The 21,050-nt window shown below is 42.6% G+C and overlaps 1 protein-coding gene and 1 long non-coding RNA gene across 3 annotated transcripts in view; both read left to right on the top strand.

The window, feature by feature from the left end:
* Window positions 1–13,351, top strand: part of LOC135916012 (uncharacterized) — a 61,139-nt gene extending 47,788 nt beyond the window's left edge. The window contains exons 8-10 of one of the 2 annotated variants that reach the window (XR_010568810.1): window positions 4,354–4,430; window positions 9,276–9,427; window positions 13,126–13,351. This is a non-coding gene — a long non-coding RNA (uncharacterized lncRNA). The remainder of the gene's footprint in view (window positions 1–4,353; window positions 4,431–9,275; window positions 9,428–13,125) is intronic. The other variant, XR_010568809.2, reaches the window with a different exon arrangement.
* A 5,877-nt stretch (window positions 13,352–19,228) lies between these two features.
* The window catches only part of LOC135916009 (uncharacterized), a 30,478-nt gene continuing 28,656 nt past the window's right edge, over window positions 19,229–21,050 (top strand). Inside the window, exons 1-2 of the mRNA XM_065449208.2 lie at window positions 19,229–19,398; window positions 19,457–19,536. The gene's annotated coding sequence lies outside the window, so the exon portion shown is untranslated. The remainder of the gene's footprint in view (window positions 19,399–19,456; window positions 19,537–21,050) is intronic.

Genomic DNA, 21,050 nt, shown 5'->3' with positions numbered 1-21,050 from the left:
TCCGGTTCGAGTTGTTAGAATTGCGACTCCTTTAGTAACAGTTTCCTTTGGAACTAAATCATCTCTTCGCATATAAAACAAACATTGGTGGGTTTTTAGGTGGGAAATCAGATATTTGAGATTGCTATGTTGACCTATAATGTACCTTTAATGACACTATTTGTTTCTTATGTATAAAGCATTACATAACATGGCTTAGGTGATGCATTATGTGGCTGCTTAAACAGCAAGGCATGTTTTCCAGCGCTGCTGGATAGGATACAGAGTACAAATGGTTAAATAACAGTTGTGTCTGCTTCTGCTGTTTGTGACATGTCATACTGTGCTTGCGAACGTATCTATCAGTTCCAGAATATGGCATGCCCTTCAGCTATAGCAGCATTATGTGCTGTCACATTTTGCTGCTTGGCCTCAACATGACCACTTGACTATGATAGTAAAATATCCGAGGACACATAAGCAGTTCTTACGAGTTGTGAATGTGAAAGCACTAATGCCCAATTGAATACCGCTGAGTGGTACTTCAAGTTATGAACTCCTCGCAAGCAAGTGAGCATGTTGAGATGCTTGACACATTTTGCTTTGGCCTTATTGGCCCGCAGTTAGAATGTGGACGAGAGCTTGCGCGGACAAGGAACATGCGGATAGCACAGGCTTTCGAGAGCAAGGTTGACGTGGCGTCATGGCAATGCCCTCTGCCCTGACGCAACGCCTGTCGTGCTAAACCAGCAGCAGGTGTACCCTTTCGCCCGCACTGGAAATTTAGCTGCCGTTTCGCTGCTGCAGACAACAGGCATTGGCTTTTTCACTCAATGGGCCACCTGACGCTTTTGCGTCAAAAGTTCTGCTTACACAGTGAGTTTTGGAAGACTAATGGGCGGAAAGAAAATAAATGAAGACAGATAGCTTTAGAGAGCAGTGTGAAGGCACTGTGAAGTGTTCAGAACACCTGTGGCATTATGCATCTCTTTCTAGACTCTTATTTTGCTGTGGCAGTAGTTAAAAGTTCATAGCTGAGTATGCTCTGTTCATCCATGCATCCTTCAGGGAGAAGTTGATTCTTAGGCTAAAGGTCTTTTTTTTAATATTTATTCTTCGAGTTCTGGTGCTGAAAACTTGTAAATTTACGTGCTTACTTCAAATATGAGAAGCATTCTTATTTCTCATCTGATTCTAATTTTATGCAAGGTTCCTTTGTAAAATATTTCAGTAAAAATTTGTGAAAGCTCAGTTCCTCAGATTGAACTAAACAGGGTGTCAGTGGCAGAAAAAATTAAAGACCGACCAATTTGCTCCATCTACATTAGAACAAGAGATGCAAGACTTCAAAATCAATACGCAGAAGAGTGTTTTTCCTAAAGTATTGAAGTCTCGAAAAACTGTTGTGAGACTTCGAATCTATAACCTGCCTATAATGCACCTCTGCCTACAGATGCCCCACTCATAATTATAACATTCTGAGGAAAAGATTCACACGTAACTTGCACACAAATAACTGAATATACAATCTTAAAACCTTTGCCAAACTCACCACCATGTTTACACAGAGAAAATCTCGGGAGACTATCTTTGCTAGGATAAGATATCTCTGCTTTCAATGCTGCTCAGTTAAAGTACATGGCTTTTTCCTAATAATGTAGAGCACATATACATATATGTGAACTTTGTCTTTGGGTCTACTCAGCACTAATTAGAATCACTGATTGTCCTACCTGTGATGTTTGCGGATGCCAGGAGAACGTTGACCACTTATTGTGCCATTGTCCTCAATTTCAAACACAAAGGCAATCTTTTTGCAATGCATTCAGGAAATTCCATGATCGTCCTCTGAGTGAACAGACATTACTAGAGCACCATCCCCACCGATTATCAGCTCAGTAGGCAGTGAAGGCACTTTCGTGCTTTCTCAGAATGTCTGGTTTGCGAGAGCGGCTTTAACTAAAGTACTGTCCGTACACGTATCTATACCTTCTCTCTTCCTTCTCTCTCTTCCCCTTCTCCCTTCCCCCAGCATAGGGTAGCCAACCAGACCCTTGACTGCTTAACATCCCTGCCTTCCTATATTCCTCTCTCTTGTCTTTGAGTGTGGCTTCATGGCAATAAAGAAACACACTTCCATGATGCAGCACTTGAAGGCAATATGTGTGTATAACATTCCCTCACTTTGCACTGTGCTTACATTTTTTGAAATTTTGTCTATATATAATCCGCGGCACTTTTTTGTTCATGTGGCCATGGTTATATGGAATCTTCTTGTTACTTTCGCTTGTCATGGCATTTGTATGCACAGTGTACACATGTTCGCAAGCAGCTAAACATTGTATGCAAAGTACCATTGCTAGCTAGCATTTTTCACACCAATGCTAGCAACAAGAGCATGCAGGCTCAGGTGGACGCAGTAAGAACATAATCAGTAACCTGCGTCATTATTATAGCACATGTCCAGGATATTAGCACATATTTGAGCTTGCCTGTGTTCCTGTTATTGTGAATACTGTAGCATATAAATTGTGAATACAAGTAGCACATTTGGAGAACAGAAGGCAAACGAAAGTGAAACTTAGACAGGGTGCTAGTTCAGCCTGTAGGCTTGTTATTGTCAAAGATTTGACTTTGCATTCAGGAAAGGCTAAATTGTAAAGAAATTTTATTTTTGTATTTTGCTTGTCTGCAAGGAGATCACACACAAACACTCTTTCTAGAGACAATATTTATTCAAGAACTGACGACAAATTTTTCTTATGCTCGTCCTTTTTTTTCCTTGAAGCTTACCAGTCAGAGTGTGAAATCCGATAATCGTGACATGGAAAACATGGTGGAAAATTTATCAGATTTTTCTAACTGCAGTTGCAATGGTGTTAATGATCTTACACTGGGAACATGCTGGAAAGAATAGGTGATAGGTGAGCGTAATAAAAATTCTGCACAAGCATTTGTGGTAAGCGGTATAGGATATGGCAGTAGTGCTACTCATGTAGTTCTGGCACTCATTTTCCATACGAGACCCATAAGTTGATGGCATTTTGTATCTTATAGGAAGACTAGGGAACTCTACGTACTCACTGACAAACTTGCATGCATGCGAAAGCACACTTGTGCAGTGCCATGCAATGAGGGATGCCATGGCTCACCATGGCAGTACTGCTTCTTAGCCTGAACTTGTTTTTACATAATAAAGAGCATAAAATAAAGCACAAACACCTATGCACAGTTAAACCTCGATATAACGAAGCCAGTCAATTCTGCAGTTTGCTTCGTTTATCGAAATTTTAATTTTGCTATAGTATATACGACATATTATGCAAAATAAGTAGTTGCCGATGGATTTTTCTTGCATGACAGGGGTTGATTACCTCTAAAAAAGGGTGTGCGGGCTGCGTATCTGCTCAGTCATGGCTCTGCTAGAAAAGGAAATGTGTGTCAACCTGCCTACTCCCTCTCCACTATCGTGCACACTTGATCATGTTAGCTCGCTCCCCTCCCCCTTTTCCCTTGCTTGTGCAGGCATACGGTGTTCAGCATGTCTTTTGTGACGTTCTGTGCCAATATAAAATTATAATTCCTACTTAAACCACGAACAGCATGCTCGATTCTATCGCTATAAATCATGATCTCTTCATTTCCATCAAAACTTCATGACACATTCTGGGTGGTTGTCAGTTTCTTTAAATGCGATATCTACATTTTGTACTCGTATATACTACATATAGTTGTTTTTGTCCTGGCAGTTTGTATTACCCCATGACAATCAGGTGTCGTGTACGTACACAATTGTACATGCCAAGAAGAGCAAATATGCTGATGAAAATAACATTTAAAACGTGCTGCATACATCTCAAGTCATTTCTCATCAGACCTGTGCTGCACCTTTGAATAATGTCTGTGAAATGTTATTGTAAAGCAAGTTGGTAGAGTGGCTGGGTGTTTGCTCTTAATGTCAGTATGTCGTCATGTAGTGAGTATGCTTTTGTTGTTCTGCACAATATTTTACATTAGGCATACTTTTCAAGTAGCTGAATCGGTGCTTTCTAAGTACGCCAGGCATGATATAGTTGATGTTCTTGCAGAGAGTTCTCACACAGAGTGCACATTCTGCAAACTTGACAACACTCACTAAAGAAATGTAAGCTTTTAATCCGTTCGGCAGCTGTACGCTTTTCATGATTCTGAAGATACTAGAAATATGGTGAAATTAAATTTTTAGTGGACAAAATTCATTGGCACCTGAAAGGGTTAAACATGATCGTTACCCTGTGTTGACCTTGCCTTTGAGACAGCACTTTATTTTGCTGGTGAGCCATTTGAGTTCTGCTATATTATTTGACTGTGCCGATTTATTATCCTCTCTTGCAGCATCCTTCGAAGTAGAAATCAATGGTGTCCAGGTATTCTCTAAGCTCCAAAAGGGTGCCTTTCCTGACTTTGGAGAGGTGAGTTGATGCCACTTGCAAGTCTATTTTGTCAGCTGTAACTTATGTAACAAGCACTCATTTAACATTTGCTCAGCCACCATTTTCCAGGTAAATGTTGTTGTAGATAATTACACTTGTTTTATTGGTGTTTTACTGCTGCTTATCTCACGGCCTTAATTAATCTGACGCTTCAATGATACCATCTCAGCAGAAGCAGTTGTGGGGCCTAATGTTCGTTACAGATGCTGCTTGTGGGAAAAGTATCATGTATGCTTTTTTGAAGCTGATGCCCACCTTCGCACTTAACATTATGCTCATGTGCATTCATGTGCTTTCTGCTCCAGTACTTGAGAAACATTCTGGGGCATGCATGTGTTTCTATTGGTTAACTTTGCTGTGCATAGCTTAGTGTGACAAAATCGTGTTGCTGTAAGGTGGTGAGTGAGCTTTCTATAAGTCTTGTTTTGTGCTTGCACGTTTGTTTGCTTGCAGATTTTATAGCTGTTTGCATTGAGTGTTATTGCATGTGTGAACACGAAAATGTGTGCAAGTGTTCCTGAAGTTAACCTGTGGTGTTTTCTGGTTTGTCCCGGTTTACTGTCTGTTACAGTCATTTTGCTTCTGGTTAGGCTGCCACTAATCTTGCAGTGTCGTATACATATCTTCTCAATCATGCAAAGGTCCATATGTGACATTGTGCCACTATGCCATTGTGCTTCTGCTATGTGAACTCACAGTCACATAGTTACATAATTTAAGGCGCAAGTGCAGCAAAAAGAGAAACAAGGTTATTGTTGGCAGTTTAGCATTTAACCACATTTTGAAAGACTTACGCCAGTTTATGAAATAGCTACTTGGTTTCTGCACTGTATAATTTTTTTTCTAAATATAACTTTCTTTAAAAGGCCCCTCACCAGGCTCCTTTACAAATTTTTTTAGAATATATATACTGGAAGTTGTGAAATGCCATCTGGGAGTGTTTACAACTTACAACTACAGCTCTGGCTGCGAGCGGAGCTTCCTTGAGAGGGAGGACGGGCTTCATTCATTTGGTTTTAGATTTCAGCTGTTTCCTCGGCCTGCAGTGCTGTAGTGAAGGCTTCTGTTATGAGAGTATAAAAAGTAAAAATTTTGTTGTCATGCCATACTATGCTCTTATAGCATTATTGTCATTAGGCAGCGTTTGTCATTCTCATTGCATTGTTTTCATGTCATTGTTGTAATGACATTATCATGGCCATGCCCCAAGTGAAAAGATGAGCTCGGCCATCTGGGTGAGGCCGAGCTTGGTTTTTCCAAATAGACAGCCCGTCTGCCGACCACTGGGCCGGTGTCATGACCACCAGTTAAATAATCCTGGCAACATTCAGCCCACGCACGCGTGCCGATGACTTCCCCATGACGGCAGCAGTGTGGTTTGTCTGCGGCCAGTGTTTTTTCGCCAGTATTCACAATTCGTTTTTCACTTTTTCATTTTTTTAGTCACATATACCACTTGCTTTTCCTTCTTCTACTATATATAACTATCCTGCCACAAGTACCAGCATATTCTGCTTCTTCAACTGGATTACCTTAACTTGTGGACATTATGAATAAATTGCCACTGCAGATGCATTTAATCTTAAAGAATGTGCTAATTATACTATTGATTAACCACTTCAGGGCATGCTTCATCAACTGGGTTGCCTCAACTTCCAGTCATTGCATTCTGGATAAGTCGCGAGTGCAGAATCATTTATATGAAAAATTCGTGGTAATTATCTTTTTAATTACCCGTTTTAATGCACACGTAATGGTGGAATTCTAGCCTGTCAACATGCAGGATGTATTCAATCGGAACCAATTTTGTAACTAGCACCAATTTTGAGGTATACGAAGTGAAAGTCAGCAAAATGAGTTCGTGTCCTAATTACATCCCTCGAGCATTGCATATATTCGCATTGTAGCAAGAAAATAACTATGGCACCATGGCAACTTTGCCACACACTTTGATGTATATATTGAAACAGGTACCATAGTTACAAAATTGGTTCTAACGGAATAGGTCCTACACATTAACGGGTTTATTTCTGCCATATCATGTGCACTGAACTTGTTAAATAAAAAGATAATTGGCATAATTATGTCAGCAACGTCAGCAACATTTATACTACTACTCATTTAAAAAGTGATGTCTGCTGGTTAAATGTAAGATGAAGAAGCAGAATGCTGGTATCTGCAACAGGAATAAGAAAATATAGTTTGACATATGAAATGACACCTTGTAGAATTCGCTGTTTATTTCATGCACGCGTTTCTGTTTTAGAGTGTGCTATAGAAGGCAAGCACTTTGTGGACAAATTATCGTTACAGTTGTTTTTCTTTTTGGTCAAATTTTATTAAACTACTTATATACAAACACAACAGAAATGGGAAAACTTTGTTGTTTAATGCTGCAATAGTAAGTTAGTAGTTAGGTCAATCATAAAATGTGGATTAATCACTGACGGTCTTGTATGGGCATTTGAAAATGTATGTCCTTCCGTGAATTGCATAAGTCCGGCCATTCACTAGAGAGGACTGTGCAGCCAGGTCACTTAACTGGTTCTGCTGTGGTACCATTCTGGCATCTGAAATAAGGACATCTACTGTGTAAGTTCCAGAAATGGGACATGTATAACTATTGTTTGCTTGCTGAAAACTGAACCAGATGCTTTCATGGTCTCTCAGTAACCCTTAAGCATTGTACTTAGAGACAGGTTCTGACAAAACCACGATTCCTCAGTACAAACACTAAATATGCATCACACAGGCAATTTCACGTTATTTAGTCTCAAAATAGGCATTGCAAGATTGTGGTGCAAGTGGGGCAAAATTCTATTTTCTTTAAGTTATCTTACGTGCACCTCCACGACCACAACGTACATACATTGTGTGCACGATGCCTAGCATGCTACGGGCACTGCATGCACACATTGGTGCTCCATGCATACCATGATGCACCCACACGCACTTAATTCGCTTGCCTGACAAGTTTTGGTTGGTGAACTCTTTCACATTAAGCGCAGCATACAAAGACCACAAGAGATTGAATTTCGACAGCGCTATTAACATGTTGATATCAACAGACTGACAAGCACAGACGAGCTCAAGAAACACAGCCTCAACGATACTTACGTGCGCTCTCGCCAAATTTACTCCACAAAAGACGTGTGACTTATGTGTAAAGTGTGGAGGTCCATAGGAGGTGAAAATCTGCTGGCTGGAAATGTCCCTTGCTCATTAAAAGTTGACTTTTCACGAACAAGAAGCTTAGCACCAAAGAAACTGTCCAAACCTATGCCGATCAATGAGCCACTGAACACGTTTTCCCACCAGAAGGTCCCCCGGGTTCCCCTTATCTCTTTACCGCTATTTCCCGTCATGTCTGAAGTGGTAGATAGAAGAGGAGAGAAGAAATCGAACAGAAGAGAGAGAGAAAGAAAAAAAAAGCAATCACCACGTACGCACTTGCCTTTCGCCGGTTCCTTCCCCATGGATGCTGCCTGACGTGACTGCCGGAGGCAGTTGAGGCAACCTGCTGCTCTCTGCTCTTTCACTCTCCATTCCCCTCCCCCTACCGGCGCTGCACCACATGTGCTCATAGCAGAAATAAGTGCTTTTCACTAGCACCACCTCTTCTAGAAGAGCAGGAAAAAAGTTGGTGCCGGCTGGCAAGGGCATCCTAAATGATCAGCTAGCAGTGTACGTCAGGCCAATGTGAAGCCCACGTCTCTGGCCAGTCAAACTTTCATGCTCAGCATTATGCAGCCCTATGCATCCGAGCCAGCATCCATGACTGAGCCAGCACCAATGAGGTCAGCGATGTAGGTTAGCCTTTTTATGGCCCAAACTCTCTATGCTGACATGATTGGTTCTCAGTGATCTGCTGAGCACCACCCTATGCTTGGCATTTGGCCAATTTTGCTTGGGGCCATCATTGTCATCTTCTTGTCATTGTGCAGACATAGCAGCTAAAGTGACTCCTTTCAGTCTGGTGGAAATCGTGGGGATTGCGAAAATCTGGAGACAGGGATTGTTGGTGGAACAGTAGCTGACATTGTTCTTGGTATGTGCTTAGGAAGAGTTGCATAAATCCACAGGGACTCTTCAAGTTCCCTAGATACTTTCAGTAAGACAAAAAAATAGATGGTTTGTCTGGAGAATGGATATGAATGAGTATGGCTTTGCTCTTGACAGCAGACACTGTCAAATTAGAACAATGCACGCTGAAACATAGAAGTTAAAGCCTTGCTGCAAAAATATTTTACTTTGACTTAACTGGTTATAAATTAGTACTAGTATACACGAAGCAATATTGGCAGTGCTGCAGGGGTGGTACTTGTCCAATTTCTTATTGCAGCCTTTCAATAGCACCTAAGCAATGCAATAGCACCTAAGGGCATGACACAAATCCTAGCATGTTGCTTAAGAGATTTCCAGCACGCTGTGGGTGCTGTCTAACCACAGAGGTCATGCCTAGGAGTTGCTCTGGTTCTCAACACTCTTTGCCATGCGTCATTTGCAGCAAGCAATAATGTAGTTTTTCTTTCTTCTTTCTATTTTAAGCTTCTGTATCGAAAATGTCTACTTTACATACATTTAAAACGTCACATTTTGCACAGAAGCTGCACTGTATCTACAATATCTGAGTCTAAACTTTTTATGCATTTGAAAATTTCATTGCAATTTGCCTTTATGGCTCACCTGTCTCTCAAAACTGTGGCTATACAGTTTTTCAAGTTCAGCTTTGTCCCTGTGTGGGACTAGCCACAGATACTTTTATCTGTGGATGAACTTAACAGGAATGCATACACACACTACTATGTTTACTCTGTTGATCAGGTTGTTGCTCGAGCTGTGGATGCCAGCCAAGGGAAAGCTGTACAGGCTGTAACCGGTGTGCAGAAGTAGTTCAGAGGACGGCCCATGGCTCGAAGATCCCTGTCGGAACCTTTCAGACATGTGTCGACTATACACCCTTGTGCCTGCGGCCCGTGAGTGCCTGGTGGTTCATGCATGCTGCATGCATTCTGCCTACCACATTCTACCAAGTGTGCTGCTTCCTAACTTCCAGTTACACTTCTCCTTGGCTAGCTGGTGGCACAGTGGTACATCATAAAAAACTCGCAAGAAGCAAAAACAGATGTTTTTAATACCGAAACTAAAAAGAAACTCTGCTAGTACTGCTTAAATTTCCAGAAATGACACAAGCTCAGGATGTTGAGATCAAGTGTGAGTGGCTCTTGGGTGTGGACTCCAAGATGCCATGAACATGCAGGTATGACCAAGATTGGGTGGCACTTGCAGTGTGCCAAGAATCTCAGAGGCCACATTCTGAGATCTGCATCATATCTGTTAAGTTAGATGACCATGTCATTTTCTAGGGTAGTATTTAGCAGCTAATAATAAAACAGACTAGTATATTAAGGTAAAAGCCTTAGATGGCTCCTAGGATGAAAATTTGGCCATCTGATGTTACGAAACTTTGAACCTCCGGTGTTATGGCACTAAAATTCAGTGGCACCAAAATTGAAAGTTGAACCCTCAACCTTTGGCGGGAGTCGGACCCACGAACATTATTGTTAATTACAATTAAGTAAATTGAGAAACAGTTAATCAAGATGGAGTGAATTAAGGCACTCGAACCACGATCTTTGGTGGGAGTCGAACCCGTGACCTTTGATGTTAACTAAGGTGACATTAATTAAGACGTACAGTTAATTAAGGTGGACATAAAGTACCCAAACCCACAAGCTTTGGTGGAAGAAGTAATAGGAAGTAACAACACATTATTAGGATGAAAATGTTAAGTAATGTAATGAATGTCTTGTGAACGTGCCGGCTTTCACCTTCATCCTCTGTAGTGCATGCTAAAGTGTCTGACTTTTACCAACCATGCACCTTTGCCAAGATTTATTCGATATTATATACAGTGAACTCTCGCTAAGACAGACTCGGTTAAGCTGAATTTTCACATATAATGAATGACACGGGTACATTTGTTTGGTTTTCCATAGACTCAATTAACAAAAAATCCACTTAAGACGAACGGCCGCAGGCGTGCTATTCTGTTAAGATGAACATTTGGAGTGACTTCCACCGCTGCCGATCCTGGAGGCACCCTACTGGAGGCCTGTGGCGCACATCGTTCGTGGACAGAGGCGAAAACAAGAGGAGGAAACAAAAAGAGGCAGTGACGTTTCATTTCGTGAACGTGGGTGACGCGCAAGCATATGGGTGCTATAGCGCATATGAAGCTATCGGCCCTCGGTGCGCCTAGACTGTCTGCATTGCACAGATCATATTCAAGACAGGGCTCGTGCAGCTGCACCATATGCAGCAGCCACCAGAGTAGAACCCCTCCATGTAGACATTCGCTTATAACTAAATTAACAAGCATGGTGTCGGCGCGCACAGGCAAACGTGAACACATCATACTTGATGACTGCGGACACTCACTGTCAAAGCAAGTGTGAGGAATCACAGCAGCAGCAGCGAGTGAAGTGACCTGTGCGCTGTCTGTCGCTTCAATGCAAACTGAATGGTGAGAATACCGCGCACGCAAATTTACGAGCCATCGGCCCACCGGACTGTGCCCCCAAAGCAGATCGTGTTCATGATAAAGCCCGCACGACCGCACATGGCCGAAGTACACAACCTCCCTCCCTCCCTTCCCCAGTGCCATGCGGGCGACAGAACAGAAGACGGTGCGTTTACTCCTCCCCTTTCCTCCTCTTGTGCTGGTGAGATTGAGCCGCCATCATCGGCTCACTGTCGCACGCGTTCACTTGTGCACACAGCGTACGGTGCAGCAGGATCACAAGACGAACCCGGTACATCGTATCGCAAATGAAACCTGCAGCAACTGCCAGGGGAGGTCGACCCAGCGTGCTTCCGCCTACTTACCTCATCTGTGACACTTAACCTCGTTTCTCCTTCCCCACGTCGCTCAACGTATCTTATAATTTCCTCTGGGTTGCGTTGCTTTGCCGCGTGCCCAGCGCCCTCCTTCATACTTTCGCTAGCTGGGAGCCTACACTGATGACCTGCAAGGCGGCATATGCCTGCTTTAACTCCCTACTGAACTTTTTCCAGCAGCACAAAGGCACAGAAGGATTTTTAAGGTCATTAGATGAGATGGCAATGATTGTGGCTGCTCGCCAATTTGCACATAAGCGCCAAACATCCATCATGGACTGGATGAAACCAAGCAAGAGTACCACTTCAAAACAGTTTTCTATGAAGTTCAGCTAAATAAATGCTTTTTATGTCATTTTCCACCCGTTTTAAGACTACTTCATTTACCATTTTGAAGTATAAGATATTTAGATGCACCTGGTCGTGTTGCCAATTATTCTTCTGATAAGACAAACAAACTTTCGTGGTCCCTTCGAGTTTGTCTTAAAGGGAGTCTACTGTACTAGTCATTCAGGAACAACTTAATGGAAGTCAAATTTTTTTGCAGTTAGCCTTTAAGCAGTGGCGTATCCAGGGGGTGGCACACCGGCACGTGCCCGCCCCCCCTCCGAACTTCCTGTGTTAATATGTGGCTTGCCCATTCCCTTGGACCTCAGTGTGAGGCAATACTAATGCATTTCTGTCGCATTTATTACTAAATCACCACAGAAAGTTTTTTTTTACCCAGACGCAGCAGTGCTGTCGTGGAAACATGCCCATCAGAATGAAACTACCTAGGTAGGAGATAGAAAAGTGAAGATAGGAATGTGAGGATCATACTAAGAGTGCATTTTCCATTATATGTGTCATTTTTTCCCTTTTGAAGAACCGAAAAAAAAAACCGTTTTATTATATCCAAGAAACAATACCCGGCACTGAAAGAGTTAAGTGATCCAATTGGGCCTGAAGTCAGCATTTATTTTACTGAATGCTTTATTAAAAGCTGATGTGAACCTTTCTTCAAACCAACCACATTATCTGTTGGAATATGCCACAGGAGTGATATCCTATCCTTATTTATTTTTTTCTTCATTCATGAACAATAGAGACAGCATGATCACAGCGCCTGTGTAGTTCACTTTGGAGGAGACTAAAGTGGGCATCACTAGGAATCTGCTATGGTCAGGCAGTTGGCTTTTTTTTTCTTGCATGAAACTTCCTCCACCTTATGGATTTATGCAAAAAGCATTTGAGTAAGCCATATAATCTATAAGCGATTCTCTAATAGTGTAGCTGTGCTCCATTAATAGCCGCACCCAGCACCAAATCGGCTCACCAATGTGTCAATGATTTGGGATACAATGTGATTGCAACCTCCACTTTCTGTGGTGTAACAAAGCTGTACTGCACTTGGCCTGTGTTTTGAATGGGTCGCATTTAAATGTAATGCCATAATTATTTGTTGCACTTTTGAGGAATTGAGACTTTATACTGTAGTAAAGGGTTGATGGCTATCTATTAAAAGAAAGAACAGATTTTCTCCTAACTTCTTCAAGGATGTATCCTGGATGCATGACAGGTCAGGAATCATTCGGTCTTTCATGTTTGTGCACGCCTTTCTTTTTTTTTTCTTATCGGTAAACCGTGGCCTTTTACAGCAATGCACAGTTGCCAGCAGCAAGACTTCTTGCTGGGCTAACCTTCTTGTCCTTTACTTTTTCTTTTGTCTCCCTCTCTTGATTCTTCGGTGTTAGTTTGCCCAATCAGTAATTCTGGCCAAACTTTACTTTTTCAGGTTGTTCACCGTCCCTTCGCACTTGCTCTGCCAGTTGGCCATGCAGTTGGCCTAACTGAACAATAGCTGAAGGCCTTGGAATGCGTATGAATGATGGCTTGACCCCAAATCTTGAAAAGGGTCTTGCTTGAAGAACCAGCGTGTTCCTGCCTGCTGCTACTTGCTCTGTGAAAGCCATTCATGTGTGGACTTCGTAGAAGTAAATGAATTTTTAAAAAATTTGTGTATCTTTTCTAACACTTTCTAAGTCTGTGAAATAACAAGAGCCAAATTCATTGAAACTTGCTTGACAATACATCTCAGTCAATCAAAGAAAGCCATTGGGATTCTCAATTGGACAAATTAGTACATTTGGGACCCAATAGGTCTGTCAATTGGACTCGTTAATAGCAATGTGAACAAAAAAAAGGGGGAAAGATAGAAAGCCCCTAGGTGGGTCTTCACCTGGATAGTAGACGGATATACTTGAAAGCTCCTTTCAAGAACCTTACTCATGCATGGACACATACATCACGGCAATTCTCTGCAGTTACATACCCACCATTCACCACCTCATTATAAGAGGTCTCTGTCAGGCACACTATGTATGTAATCAAAATTTACTTGACCAAGTGGGCCAACAGTTCAAGAGAAATGGATAACCTTTCAAACACATTTTTAACTTCACAAAAAGCTAAATGCTTCCTCCATCGGTAAAAACGAAATACAAAATTTCTTTATTTACAGATGCATTATAATTATGCAATTATTATTAACTATTTCATTGTTTCATGGGGTTGCTCATTTAGCCACTTCCAATTACGCCCATTTGGGACTAATTTGTATGTCAAGCCCTGATGTGATGTCCAGTTGGAACCAAGTGGACCTCCAAAGGTGTTCAATTTGTACAAAACTGTCTTACACTGAATGTATTTTTGTACACTCTCTCCTGCTTAGACCCCTTTTCTACAGTATTGTATAAAATTAAAATTAAAGTACTTGGAGCAACAACAGCACAAGCTTTTCAGCAGTTTCCAAGGACAATGTAGAAAGTGTAATTGGTACTCGTAGGGAACCTTTTCATTTGCTGTGGCCCCTGGTACCCCAAGAGCAATTCTGCGGCCTTTTCTCAGCAGTATCTAAGATGTTTTATTGCATCCGAGATAGTGAGTTAAAAGGCAGCTGGTAGAGTGCTTGGTTGACAAGGGCAATGTGCAATGGCTCCACAACGGATGTTGGATGGCTTCCCCTAAGTGTACCAGTGATTCTTCAAATCATGTTGAGGTGTGGATGAAATTACGAAACGCAGGAGGATTAGAAGTCTGCTTCACATGGACATATGGAACAGAGTTCTCTTGCAGGATAAGTGAAAAATATTTGTGGATTATTATAGCATTGCACTTGAAAAATGCAACAAGTAAATTGTAGAGATAATTTGTGCTGGCCCTCTGAAAAATTAGCCCTGTATAGTAGCCCTGTAAATCAGCTCACTGCTGAATTATTTTTCATGCGTGAAACTGTCGCAACGAAGAAGACAGGATGGAAACATTATAGGTACTTGCAAGTGAGATGTCAAATTGCATATAGTTTCTCATTTACATAGAACTTTTTAAAGTTGACTTGTCCTTAACAGGTGCGACCTAGTAAACCACATATGTTATAACGCTTACGAATAAGATTGAAATCTTTCAGACAAAAATGATGCCCTGTATATGTAAGGGACGTCCCATTTGTGCTTTGTGCCATGTGGACATAAAGAAGGTGTTCTCTTTGACTTCCCATTTTGGATGTCTAATTCACATCTACATTGTGTGAACCATGAACGTGCATTAGATGTCTGTGACGGTAGCACACATTACAGTTAATACTGCAGTTTGATATTATTGGAAATATATATTTTTTAAATATGATTCAAACGTGAAGTGAGAATGCTTTATTCATTCCTCGTCCCTTCGGCGTGCAGGCACTAGATGGGTGAGTAGCCGCAACAATCTGTAAGCTAAATAACAAAAATTAATGAACTTTTTCAGAGGTGATATTGAAGCCCATCTTGCAACAGCAGTTTGCAGACGGGTGCCACAGGAAGCATCAGTGTATGGCACTACAGCTTCGTGCAAGTAACAGAACATGAATTTAGCATCACCACACTACCACTTTTCACAGTGATGATAAGTCGCCTATTGCAGACACATTAATGAAGGCAAGCAGGACATTCTTCAGCAAATGGCAAGTTCTCAAGCATTTGGTTTATCAGGCTTTGGCGTATACTGTTGACGCAACGTGTTCGCGGCAATGAGCACTTCATCATTGTGAAGAGTGTGTTCATGATGAATGCTGCTGTTCCAAGGCTGCTGATTGTGCACCATATTTATGACATTGTTGTAGAAACACTCATTGTTTTATAGGTGATGGTCCTTTGCATCCTCTATAGCTTATTGACCTGTTGACAAACCATACTTCAATGAGTTACAAATTGTCTTTAAGGTTGGGTCCTCCATTGCTGTACTGTCCTCCTTGTGCACATGTTATGTTGCTTTAATTCTGACATTGGGAAATGTTCAGGCAATTTACCGTAGTAGTTACTACCTCCTTGCTTGTTGGTGGATCTTGAAACATATCGCCAGATGCGTACTCAAAATACCTGTAAAACTTTGAACTGATAACGACCAATGCTGGATACACTACCATGAAAGGCCAAGGTATTGGTTAAGATTTGAAAGTTGGCGCTACTCATGGTCTGGCACTGTTTCACTTGAAATTCAAACGTCGCCAGTGTGCCTTGTTGATATTTTGAATAGCTTCTTGTCATTTATTTATTGCGCTCACACAAATTCTTTCTCGCCGTTACGGCTGCGATTTTTGCTTATCTAGCACTGTGACCATTTCAAAGCAAAAGCACATGCTCCAGCTAGGCCCGCATAAATTGTAATACATTATTGGCCTAATTTCATGACTTAGTGAAACATCAGTTGCGAAAAATGGTGTTAATGTCAGAAAAATCTAAGTCCATTGTTCTAGCTTGATAACAGTGTACAAACTACAAGTTAGAAATTACGAATGATGCACTTGCTACTTTTCTGCTGGAGGATCATGGGTGCAGCACCCTATTTCTAGCAGGAACAGCTGCGTTGCCCATATTGCTCTGATGCTACAGCATTGTACAGCACTACAACTTTGTTAACGAAAAAGAAAAGAAACAAGGTTAAGCGGCGCTCACATGTCGCATTCAAAAGGCAATAAGTGATGCTCTCACATATGCTGCTAAAGATAGTGGGGCATGTGATCGAGCGGCGGGTAGATACATAAACGAACTGCAGCTTGTGTGCGCCAGCTGCATACATGCATGAGGCTTGCTGTTAGAAAATTCGATTGAGTGCAGGCCAAGCATCGGCATCCACTTTCGAAATCATTCTTCAATTTCTTTTGTTCACAGCAAATTTCAAATAAGCTGATTTCTTTGCTCTACAGCAGTTTGATTATTTGGAGCAATGCATGTAATGCCTGTCACATGTCCCAGTAAAAAAAAGAAGCCATTAGGATTTTCAATTGGACCAAATGGCTTTTTTGAACATAATTAGAACCATTGGCCACCAATTGGGCCAGAGAAAAGAAAAATATGTAGATGCACAACTGGGTCGTACAACATAATTAAAGCTCTATCAGTTCAAAAAGCTTAATTATACTCATGCATTAAATGCAAAATGGCTGCTCACTTCAATGACATATATCCCCCGTTCTCTATTTCGCAATTTAACTATTGCGATATATATATCTGTCTGGTGCAAGCAAAATTTGGGTGACTGAATTGCTGCCGTGGTTAAAGAGAAGTAGGTCATGATTTATGGCAGATTTTTTAACTAATTCAGAAAACGCTAAATGATTCTTCCCATTGAACACATCGAACACAATTTATTTGGGGTCACGCATATTACATAAATTCTTTTATGCTGTTGTTATGAACTACTTTGTTAATTTTGTTTTACGGTCAGGTTACTCATAGTGACTTCCACAATTCAGTGTCATATACTGAGCCCCACCAGAACCAATCTTGAAACTGCAACCAATTTTTGTACGCACAGCTATCACTCTTAGAAAAATTTACACTCTTTGGGGCTTATCTTGTCCCACAACAATAATTGTCATCCGTCTTGCCCGCGTTTCCTTTCTCTAACGCGGCGAGCCCGGTACTTCCCAGTCACGAACGGCATGCGCGTTATCAGTGTGACGCAGCATTCTCGACAGGAAAGTAGCGAGCGCCGAGTTTTCAGGAAAGGAAACGCAAGCAAGGCAGATGACGATTATTGTTGTGGGACAAATTTACACCCCAAAGGGTGCAACCATTTTAAGAGTGATGGGCAAAATTAATTGAGTACCACTTAAAGAACCCAATAAACTCCATGTTTCTTTAAAATTATTATTCAGGAAGGGCCTCAGCAGAACGATCCACTCCTCACATTTAATGAAATCACTAAACATTACCAACTTGGTCGGAGAATTTATCCTCTGCCTCACCCGAAGCTCAGTAGAGGTCAGTCAGCTACACTTAGAATGCTGCAGACGGGATCTTTCCCGTCACGGGGATTCCTCAGTAGGATGTACTCGGATGTGGACCCTAGTTGTCCCGACTGCACTGAAACCTTTTGCTCAATGGTTCACATGCTCTGGCGATGTCCCGCGTTTCCTAACGACTTCCTCTCCAGTGAAGCCGAATGGGAGGAGGCCATCAGAAGCACGGTACTCCGAAAGCAAGCGCAGGCTATCCAGAGGGCCCAGGAAAGAGCGGAGCGTCGCGGCGTTCTGTCCTTTACGTGGGCGCGGCCAGCGGCTACAATGGCCTCCCGTTAGGAGGTCCTGACAGTAGCTCCTCAGGATTAAATAAAGTTCGTTGTCTGTCTGTCTGTCTGTCTTGGGGGGGGGGGGATTCACGTGTATGCGAGACGCACCAAACTTCTGTAAAGTGGTGCCTGCGTGTCCTGGCTCCCTCTTGTTCCATATGCATATTGAATGCCTGGAGCACGTTAATATAAGCTATGAACGTCGAATGTTGCCAGATGCCAAAACACTCGTCGCCCTTGGAAGCAAAGCAACATGCCAGGAAAAGGGAGAGGAGGATGCACCTCCGCGCCTTCGTCCACAGCTACCGCTACCGCGCGTTCTCGCTTTGGTGTGAATTGGATGGATCTAGTGAGGATCGTAGCACTTCTTACCCATTCGCTAATGCGCGCTAAAAAGGGTACGTTGTAAGAAGATACCACTTGCACTTTCCTCGACAGGTTCTAAACTGGGATGGCAGGACAGGCGCCAATGAAAGTGCACATTGAGTACTAGTGAGTACGAGTGAGACCACTGTCTGTGGTTATGTCGGCACTGAGTATATCTTTAAAATCCCAATTACAACTGAAAGATGTTACCAGAAAAATAGATGCAGATGTTGAGAAACAGCTAATGAAATTTTATGCCATACTTGCAGTTAGGCGTGACATATGTTGTGTGATATATAAATTTTAGCGACGTATGCTGTGATATAAAGTTGTCCTTTGTGCCCTTTATATCCTTTGATTTGCCCCGGGCCCTAATCGTTTATGTCGGTCGGAATTAATTTTCGAGGATAACGTTGATGCCACAGCTTTGCCATATGGTCCCCTCGATATATGTATAGAGCTCGTGTGGGTCCGGGCTCACTCGCAGGTAACAGGCAACACCATCGCCTACTACCATGCCCGAGAAATGTCAATCCGGGCCGAGAACGAGCCGGAACAGCTACCGCACCCGGCTACCACGTTTCGGGACATTACCCGGATGTACCGAGAGGAAAGGTGCAGACTGCCAGAACAGCACCCCAAACTCACCAGGCAACAACGATCCTGCGTCGAGCGCAGGCTTGCGCATCCCGTACTGATGAACCGCATGTGCCCTGTGGAATACGATATGCTCTGTCCTTTTTGCAGAAGAGAAAAGGGCACCCTGCCGCCCGCCTCGGCAGAGTGCACAGAACTCAAGACCCCCCCCTCCTCCCCAAGCTTCCCACCAACCTCCCAATCCCTCGCACCCTCGCACTGACGGACAGGGGCCAGGAACTTCAGGGAACATATGGGTCCCTTAACTAGGGAACCACCCCGTCTGGCGCCTGCGTGCACCACCGATTTATTTCGGGCCCAGTAATATTGCTTCATCATCATTATCATCCTCTACCTGCTCTCGCGTTGGTCTTCGTTCCATCGCGCGCGCTCCACCTCTCGCGTTCCACTTCTTTATTCTATGGTTCGACCGTGCCCGATCGGACGGACGTTTTAGGTACGCCTGTTTTGTGTACAGATGCAATTTGGAAACCAGTCGCTTCTCTTTCTTGCAGGCTTTCTCCATAGCAGTTGCAACTGATCGGCGAGGATCCATGGCTGGAGCGAAGCCAGTTAAAGTAGTCGTTGAGCATTGGTAAGTTCTGCGACGCCCTGAGTAACTACATGATAGTTTCGCTCAGCTGATTCGCGTACGTAGTACATGCAGGAAAAGAAAAGAGGGGTAGAGTACGCAAGTGAAAAAACTGGCTAGCCTTCGCGTTTGGAACGCACTTTACCTTAAGCAAAATTACACCCTTTTGCCACAACAATAATCGTCATCTGTCATATCTGTCTGTATTCGAGCTTGCATATGGTACGTTCTCAAAGTTAAACTATTATATTAATTTGAATTAAAAAATTGCGGGGTGAGCTATGCATGCAGATGAATTAAGCTTGCACAGGTGTTTACTTTTACGGACAAAATTTTCGCGATAATGTACACTCTTAGGCAAATTTACACCCTTTGGGGCGCATCCCTGCCGCACTAATCGTCATCTGCCTTGCTTGCGTTTCCTTTCCTGCAAACCCCGCAACCGCTAATTTCCTGTCGGGAATGGCATGTCACACTGATAACGCGCACGCCGTTCGTTACTGCATGAAGTACCGGGCTCGCCGCGTTAAAGTAAGGAAATGCGGACAAGACAGATGACGATTATCGTTGTGTGGCAAAAGGGTGTAGTTTTGCTTAAGAGTGTACACTCTTAGAAACATTTACACCTTTTGGGGCGTATCTTGTCCCACAACGATAATCGTCATCCGTGCTGCCCGCGTTTCCTTTCTTGCCCGGTACTTCCCAGTCACGAACGGCATGCGCGTTATCAGTGTGACGCAGTATTCTCGACAGGAAAGTAGCGAGCGCCGAGTTTTCAGGAAAGGAAACGCAAGCAAGGCAGATGACGATTATTGTTGTGGGACAAATATACAACCCAAACGGTGCAACCGTCTTAAGAGTGTAGTTGGCAAGTACACTCTTAGGTAAAGTTACACCCTTTGGGGTGTATCTCTGTCACGCAACGATAATCATCATCTGCCTTGTTTGCGTTTCCTTGAAAATGCCGCGCCCGCTACTTTCCTGTCGGGAATGCTATGTCATGTTGATAACGCGCATGCCGTTGGTTACTGGAAAGTACCGGACTCGCCGCGTTAAAGAAAGGAAATGCGGACAAGATAAATGACGATTATTGTTGTGTGGCAAAAAGGTGTCCATCCATTCTAATCACAAATTTTTGTTAATTATGTACTTGCGGACTATTTTTCAGCAAAAATTTTGTCTGAAAGTGTAGCATAACGGTTAATTATTTTTTTAATTGTTGCATGTTCGATCCCAGCCGCGGCGGTCGCATTGGTCACATTTCGATGGGGGTGAAACGCCTTGTGTACTTGGTGCACGTTAACTATAAGGAACCCAAGATGGTAAAGAATATTCCATGGATTCCCTCACCACGGTGTACCTCATACTGTAATTGAATTAAATTCATTACTTGTTCAACTTTGCGACTATGGTAGATGTGTTTATATACAAACTTGAAGTAATCTTGTTCGAAGGCAAATCCGTTTTATTTGACACTTCCAATGTGTTTAAAGTTTATTTGTCCTGCCTGCTTACAG

This window comes from Dermacentor albipictus, chromosome 4 (genome assembly GCF_038994185.2).
Source record: "Dermacentor albipictus isolate Rhodes 1998 colony chromosome 4, USDA_Dalb.pri_finalv2, whole genome shotgun sequence".
Taxonomy (NCBI): Eukaryota; Metazoa; Arthropoda; class Arachnida; order Ixodida; family Ixodidae; genus Dermacentor; species Dermacentor albipictus.
The sequence above is the reverse complement of the archived record's forward strand: the minus strand, read 5'-3'. Positions and strand labels throughout refer to the sequence as shown.